Below are 8,642 nucleotides of genomic sequence, written 5' to 3'. Positions count from 1 at the left end.
CTTTTAATTTTTGGTTTTGGAAGAATTTTATTTCTTCCTGATTTCTTGAAAAACCATCAGTTTCCTTTAGTTCCATTCAGCATTTGAAGGAGTTATTTTCTTCAGAGAGCTTTTTTATTCCCATTTTTCAGCTGACCAATTCTGCTTTTTAAGGCATTCTTCTCATTTGCCTTTTGTTTTACTTTTTCCATTAGGCCTAAACTGGTTTTTAACATATTATTTTATTCAGTATTTTTTTTGTATTTCACCAAGCTGTTGATTTGGTTTTCATGATTTTCCTGCATCGCACTCATTTCTCCTCCCAATTTTTTCTACACTTCCCTTAATTGCTTTACAAAGTCTTTTTTGAGCTCATCCATAATCTGAGCCCATTTTCTATTTCTCTTGGAGGTTTTGGATACAGAAGCTTTGATTTTTGACATCATCTGAGTATGTGTTTTGATCTTCCATGGGACTAAAGTAATTCTCTATGGTCAGATTCTTCTTTTTCTGATGTTTACTCATTTCCTCAGCTTAAGACTAATTACAGCACTTCCAAGGCTTTGGGTTTTTTGGGGGGGGACACCCCACTGGGACCTTTATTCCTCCAAGGTTTTATGCTCTCTTACCTGTGCTTTGATATAGATGACTACTGCACTTCCCTGTGCCCTGGGGCTGTAAGGATGAGCCCTACTGGGCTATCTTAGTATGGAAGCCCAAACTGCAACCTGGATCTGAGTGTGGGCAAGCAGCTGATTCCTACCCTGAGGGAGAGCAGAGAAATTTCTGCAGTCTTCCCTGACCCCCTTGCCATCTGTGGGTTGTGCTCTGGAGGTGCAGTCTGCTTTCTCCAGATGCTTGCAGCAGGTTCTGCGGCTGGTGCTCCTACACTCCACACTCATTCTGGTAGAGCAGAATTCTCTCCTGGCTTGTTCAAGCTTTTCCAGGACTGTGCTGCGACCAGAGCTTTTTCCAACTCCTGGTCCTGGTGTAACACACTTTTCCCATGGAACTTCTAAGTTATCTTGGATTGGGGAAATGTATCATTCAGTCTTTCTGTGGCTAGAGTCATAATTTGTTGGCTTTTGGAGTTTTGGAGGGGGGAGGAGTTCCTGGGAAATGCTGCCTTCATGTCACCATCTTGGCTCTGCCCCTCATAATTGTTTTATTAATACATCTATTCCTGCTACTTCGCCTAAGGTTCTTCCTACTGCCTCCTGTAACCAGGCAATGTAATCTACAAAAGTAATATCATTTCTTTGTCTAATAAGTACAAATGGTTCTTTCTTTCCATTTTGTATTGGAATATGTCCCCAAGCATTCTTCACACAGGTAGCAATTCTTTCATATGTTTCTAACCCATAATTTATTTGTTCTGCATTGCTGTGAAACTGACCTGTGCCCCTTAATTGTTCATAATATGTGGCGGCATTGGGACTTTGCACATGCCTCAAAGCCATCTGTCTACACTATTCTACAAGATTGTCTGGGTGACAAACATGCCTTCACTATCTGCTTCCAATCATTAGGTGTTAATATGGAGTATGCAAGAGTATACAATTGTAACTGGACAAAAGGTGATCTTGTCCCGTATTCCCCACTGCCTTCTTTAAATCTCTGACTGTTTTTATATTTATTGGCTCACGTCTTTGCCTAAGGTTTCCTGGATTAAAAGGATCTGGCTCCTTGATCTGACAACCTCCAAGATGTGACTGGAATTCAGCTCCTAAATCTTCCAAGTTTTCTCCCAAATCTCTGGCCCTCTTGATGCTCTCCTGCAATGCTTAAGTTTTTTTCTATAAATGGTGCTGTAGGACCACTCCTAAGCCCCTCTTGATATTTATTTCTTCCTTCTCTATCCACTGAGGAGACTATCCCCTCCCTATATACCTTTGATTTCCTCCACACCTCCTTGTTCCAACTTCCTTTCAAAAATTCCTAAAATCTGGCCCATGATTAACTTGCTACCTCTCTGAAGTCTTCTGCTCCAGGGTGTCATAAGGAAGTTTTTTCCTCACTTGTATGACAGCTCAGTCTCAGTCCTTTGATGTGTGGTTCTGCTTGGCCCTTCTCCTGGACTCTGATTAGACGGCCCCAAACATGCCTTCCTGCTCCGCACTTGAGCATCATTTGTTGCGTGCCTTGCCAGCTAACTTATCATTTATTCATAACTAATACTTGTCTCAAACAAACGTTGAAGAGGCAGGAGACAAAGATTGACAAGTTCTTCTTTATTTTACCAAATGCCAGTGTTTAAATATCCTCTTCATCCCTGGTTTCCCCCAATTCACTGTGGTGTTCTCCAATTAGCAAATCAAACAAATGCTTCCCAGCTATTGGACCTCAGTTGGTAAAGTTTATTTCCTCAGACTAGTATTTCTCACACAAAGATGCTATCACCAGCTTAGGGTTAAACACAATGCTCCAGGAGGTGCTAAACAGGAGGAACAGATAAGAAGATCCAGAGAGCCAACCCAGAAGATTAAGCCAAGGGTAAACCTGGGCAAGAGGGTGATTAGGCCATTCCCAGGCATGCAATGGCCTCTCTGTGACCCTCAACAGTCTCTTACATTTTTCCACTGTTCCACACTGCCTCTGTAAATGGGTCTGTAAAAGGGTGGAAGGCTAAGTATAGGTTTATGAAAGCAGAAGGAAAATAGGATGAAGAAAATACACAGAAGGAAGAAAAAAGATGTCCCTAAGTCTTTAACTGGGGGAAATAGGTTAAGTTCATTGGTGAATATAGGCAGTCTGAGGCTGGGGTTAGTAAGGGATCAGTTGGTGGTTGGGGTTAAAGGTTTGTTCACCTCTACCATCTGAGATAAATAAGTGCCTTGACTTTATCTGTATAACTGACCTTTTATGTATTTTATAATAGATGGGGCCATGTGTGTGTGTGTGTGTGTGTGTGTGTGTGTGTGTACTCTCTGCAAATGAAGTCATTGTCAGGAGATGATGAGAAAAGCACTATACTGTAAAGGAAAATCTTTGTGCCATGGGAGAAACAAGCAATGAATAAGAGAAATAGGAAGGTGAATCAGGAAGGTGATAAGACTGGATGAAATTAGTTGTTTATAGTGGTGAGGTTTGATGCGAGGCAAGAAAGTACACATTCTAGGAAATTTCTGTGGATAAAAACAGCTCATTTAAGTAGTCCCATCACAATCCTGAGAAATGAGTAGAATAGCCAGTATATTTTTGCCCTCATTTTACAATAAGGGGAAACTGAAATTCAGAAAACAGAAGGAACATGCCCAATCATACTATGAATAAGTATGGGAAAGCTTTCATTTATAGCATCCTGCATCTCACACTGGAAGGAACCCAAGAGGTCATCTAGTCTAATCCTATCATTTTCCCGTAGGGAAAATAAGATCCAAGGTGGTCATCTGATTTGTCCAGCATTTCACAGATGTTAGAGGAGAGGATTTGAGTTCAGATTCTCTGATTTCATAGCCAATGAATATTCTTTCCATCACACTGCCAAATAAATAAATAAACTAACTAAATGAATGAAAATGAATAAGTAAAATAAAATAAATGAATGAATGAATGAAAGAACAAACAAATGAATGAAGGTAGTGCTTGCAATTTACCAGACACTGTGCTTATAAGCACTTTATGATCATTACCTCATTTGATCCTCATAACACCCCTGGGAGATAAGAACTATTCTTATTGCTATTTTAAAGATGAGGAAACTAAGGTTAAATCCAAAGTCACATAGCTAGCAAGGATCTGATGTCAAATTTGAACTTAGATCTTACTGAACTGACTCTAGGTTGAAATTTCTGTCCACTGGGATCTCTGTCCACTGTTCCAAGTAGCTGACTCATCAGTGTGATGGGGCAAAGTACCAATTCACTTTGTAAGAAAGGGTAAATCCCAAGAGAGCAGGGATGGGAACCCAACCTCAAGGCCATCAGTTCTATGGGCTCCGCCCAACTTCCTGGGACCTTGACTCTACTTAAGCTAAAAAAGAGTTCAGCAGGTGGGACCTTTGCAGGAGAAATTTTTGATAGAAAAAATAAAATAAAAGCAACACTTCAGAGTAAAAACCAAATGTAGAAACAAAGAACCAGATAATATAAGGATGCAAATCTGTGGCCCTTGCATAATCAGGAAGTGGTTGATTTAGCTCCCAGGCTAATCCATCTTTTTTCATCATTCAACCTGGTGCGAAATAGATACTAGAGATAGTTCCTAACCCTCAGGGAGATCCGGGCTGGCAATCTCAATCTTTCCACTGCTTGTTGCAATTTGTGAACCCAGAGCCTGTCCCTTTCTCTTGTCTTGGACCAAGCAGTCTTTCCACACTGCAACCTTTTGGCCCTTTATGGGGGAAGGAGAAAATTAAGATCAGTCCTTAACTTACATTGTGCTACCAAAAGACAAAATGGGAAAATGTTTCTGCTCCCAATGAGCTCATATCCTACTAGGACCAGATTAGCCCCCCAAAAAATAGATTGCATAAAGGTCTTGCAAACCTCAAAGGTTTGAAGATAGGTGAGGCAGGTAAAATTGAATTGGGAATATTCTAATCAAATAAACATTAATTAAAATTTCATGACATAATGAAAAATGAAAATAGTTTCTGCCCTCAAGGAGCTTACAGTCATTCTATTGGAGGAAAACATAGAACTGATGAAGAGAAAGATATGAAATAAATGGAATTAAATTGAATAAACTCATACGACTAAATACAATTTGTATTTTATTCTATTGGGAGCCACTGAGGGTCATTGGGCAGAGTCAGATCCAGACATTAAGAATCAACAACAACTAAAATTTTTAATCATATATCCAACTATGGGCCAAACCTTGTACTAAGTCCTGAACAAATATTGTCTCAATTGATCCTCACAACACTTGGAGGTAGGTCCTGTTATTCCCATTTTACAGTTGAGGAAACCAAGACATATGAAGTTAGTTGACTTTGCTGGGGTCATATGACTAGTTAGATCATATTTGAGGTCACATTTGAACTCAAGTCTATTCTAACTCTAGAACCAGTGCTCTATCCATTGCATCATTTAGATGCCCCTGAAAATGTTTTTGTTAATTTTCTTAATAATCATTAAGCTGTTTGGCGAGGATGGGGAAGAATGCACTTTGTAAAAAAAATATTTGGGTTGTTGGGAAGTGTATGGTATAGAAATAAATCAATAAATTAAAAATAAATCAAGAGACAAAATAAAAACAGGCTCAGGGATTTTTGACAGGTTCCATTGTTGAGGTTACACACAGAGAGAATTTAAATCCAAATGTAGCACTCTTTTGACTTCCCCACCTTAATTCACCTTTTACAAAATTACCAAAAGTGCACGAACAAGAGTAAAATGAAATCAGCTGAAAGAGAGTTTTGAGACAGCTTATGAAAGACTTTCAAAAGACAAACATGAATTTATCTTTTATCCTAAAAATAATAAGTTGTTCATGAAGCTTCTTCAAGCAAGGGAGTGATGTGAGTCATTCTGACAGCTCTGTGAAAGATGGATTAGAGTGTCTTATTATTAAGGCAGTTTGTTCTTCCAAAACAAATACTTTTTTTTAAGTCAACAAACAATTTGCACTAGGACCATCTATTTTTCACAACTTTTTATCAATAGTATGATTATAAAGATATGGTTTATTATAAAGCAACATTCATGAAAACCCCCTTCTCATAAAGAGTTCATAGAAATGAAAAATTTTGCCTCTGATATTTACTAACCTTTTTTTGATCTCAGTTTCCACATCTGTAAAATCAGGGGGTTAGACCAGATGACCTGAGTTCTCTTCCAAGTTCAGATGTATGATCTTATGAAAACAATAGATATCATTTTGCTGTAAGAAAAATGAAATATATGGAAGGCAGAGAAAGGATGAAAAACTTGTATGAATGGATACTGAATTAAGAGTTAAGAAGAAACATTTATATAAATATATACATATAATTGCATCAATAATGTAAATAAAATAGCAAAATGTTTTCACATTTCTACCCACTCAGATTAATTGCATTGATCAATCTTAAATCCATGAGAAATCAAGGAGGAAAAAAATAGATTATTCCTCTTGGTTGAAAGATGAAGAAACAGAAGTGTTCTGGTAAATACTTAGTGATCAAGCTTGGAAAAGGTGGAGGGTGAATGTAGGTATGACACACTTTTAATTTTATTTATTTTTTTAACAATTTCTTAAGTTTAGCTGACCAACAAATCAATAGATCAAGCCCTGAGTGGAGCAAATTAAAGTAATAATTCAGAGCTATTTTGCTTGTTTGCCATTAAATCTGACAATTTAAGTGAAACTGATGAATAGTTACAAAAATATAAATTGACTATATTAACAGAAGAGGAAGTAAAATATGTAAATAACCTCATTTCCAGAAAAAAATGAACAAGTTATTAATGAACTTTCCAAGCAAAAATCTCCAGGATCAAATGGATTTACTAATGAATTCTATGAAACATTTAAAGAAAAATTAATTCTAATTCTATATAAACTATTTGAAAAATAGGTAAAGGAGTTTAACCAAATTACTTTTATGTCACCAATATGATGTCCCGTGACACAATATAGTGCTGATACCTAAACCAGGAAGAGCCAAAACAGATAAAGAATTGTAGACCAATTTCCCTAATGAACACTGATGCAAAAATTTTAAATAAAATGTTAGCAAAGATATTACAACAAGGCATCTTTAGGATAACACACTATAATCAAGTAGGATTTATACCAGGAACGTAGGGATAGTTCAATATTAGGAAAACAACTAGTACAATTGACCATATCAATAATAAAGCTAACAGAAATCATATGATTTTTCCAATAGATGCTGAAAAAGCCTTTGACAATATACAGCACTTGTTCCTATTACAAACACTAGAGACTATGGGAATAAATGGAGTTTTCTTTAAATTGATAAATAGTATCTATCTAAATCTATCAACAAACATCATATATAAAGTGGATAAGCTAGAAGCATTCCCAATAAGATCAGGGGTGCCCATTGTCAATATAATCTTAGAAATGTTAGCATTATCAATAAGAAAAGAAAAATAAATTGAAGGAATTAGAATAAACAAAGAGGAAACAAAATTCTCAATCTTTGCAGATGATATGATGGTATACTTAGAAAACCCCCAAATGGGGGGGGCAGAGCCAAGATGGCGACATGAAGGGATCGATTCTTAGGAGCTCTCTGATAAAAACTCATAAGCTAAGGACTCGAACTAAACTTTTGAGAGACAGAACCCACAAAGGGACCCAGTGAGGCAGTTCTCCTACTCAAGGTAACCTGGAAAAGAGCAAAAAGGCTCTGCTCCCCCGGGTTGGAGGGTGGCCAGAGGGGTGGCCGCCAGAGCGAAAGAACTTCAGCCTCCCGGAGGCAGCCCCAGGGTGCTGGGAGCCGTGGCTCACAGCAGCAGGGGAGTCTCCTGAGCTGCACCCCGGGGAGCACTGGGCACAAAGTGGAGGAACAGCGGGGGACCTCTGCCAGAGTGAGCACGTGGAGCCCAGCCCTCAGGGCACACAGCAAGCAGCTAGGTCTTTTTGGCAGCCTAGACCTGGAAACAGAAGCAGGCAGAGCCCGTAAGCAGGAGCCCCCAGGGCATGAGCCCATTGAGCTGAGGGAGGGAAGTAAAGAGAGAGAGACTGCTGAGCTCTGTCCTCTGCCTCTGGAACAGGACTCTGGGGCTCTGACCACATTCAGATCCTGATCCCAGTCTAGGCCCCCCCATAGAATAACAGGGCCCCCCCACCTCATCCCCCTGGCAGAGGGAGGTGCTTATGGTCATTCACAGACCAGGAGGGAGGACAGAACCTCACACACTAAGACCCTTGTGGGAGGGTCCCAAAAGCTCAGGAAGCACCCCAAAAAAACAGGCTTAGGCTGGGAAAATGAACAAGCAAAGAAACAAGAGGAAGACCATTGAGAAATATTTTGCAAATGAGCCCAAGAAGGATCAAAATACTCAGTCTGAAGATGAGGAAGCACAAGCTCCTGCATCTAAAGACTCCAAGAAAAGCAGAAATTGGGCTCAGGCTATGATAGAGCTCAAAAAAGACTTTGAAAATCAAATGAGGGAGTTGGAAGAAAAACTGGGAAAAGAAAGGAGAGAGATGCAGGAAAAACATGAAAATGAAGTCAGCAGCTTAGTCAAGGAAATCCAAAAAATGCTGAAGAAAATAGCATGCTAAAAAGCAGCTTAGGTCAAATGGATAAAACGGTTCAAAAAGTTATTGAGGAGAAGAATGCTTTAAAAAGCAAAACTAGCCAGATGGAAAAAGAGATAAGAAAACTCTCTGAGGAGAACAAATCCTTCAGACAAAGAATAGAATTCAGGGAGATTGATGAATTTACCAGAAATCAGGAATCAATACTTCAAAACCAAAAAAATGAAAAATTAGAAGAAAATATGAAATATCTCATTGAAAAAACAACTGATATGGAAAACAGACTTAGGAAAGATAATTTGAAAATTATTGGAATACCTGAAAGTCATGATCAGGAAAAGAGCCTTGACATCATTTTCAAAGAATTACTACAGGAAAATTGCCCTGATATTCTAGAAGCAGAGGGCAAAATAGAAATGGAGAGAATCCACCGATCCCCCAGAGAAAGAGATCCCAAAAAAACAACCCCTAGGAATATTATAGCCAAGTTCCAGAACTCCCAA

Source organism: Macrotis lagotis, chromosome 1 (genome assembly GCF_037893015.1).
Source record: "Macrotis lagotis isolate mMagLag1 chromosome 1, bilby.v1.9.chrom.fasta, whole genome shotgun sequence".
Lineage (NCBI taxonomy): Eukaryota > Metazoa > Chordata > Mammalia > Peramelemorphia > Peramelidae > Macrotis > Macrotis lagotis.
The sequence above is the reverse complement of the archived record's forward strand: the minus strand, read 5'-3'. Positions refer to the sequence as shown.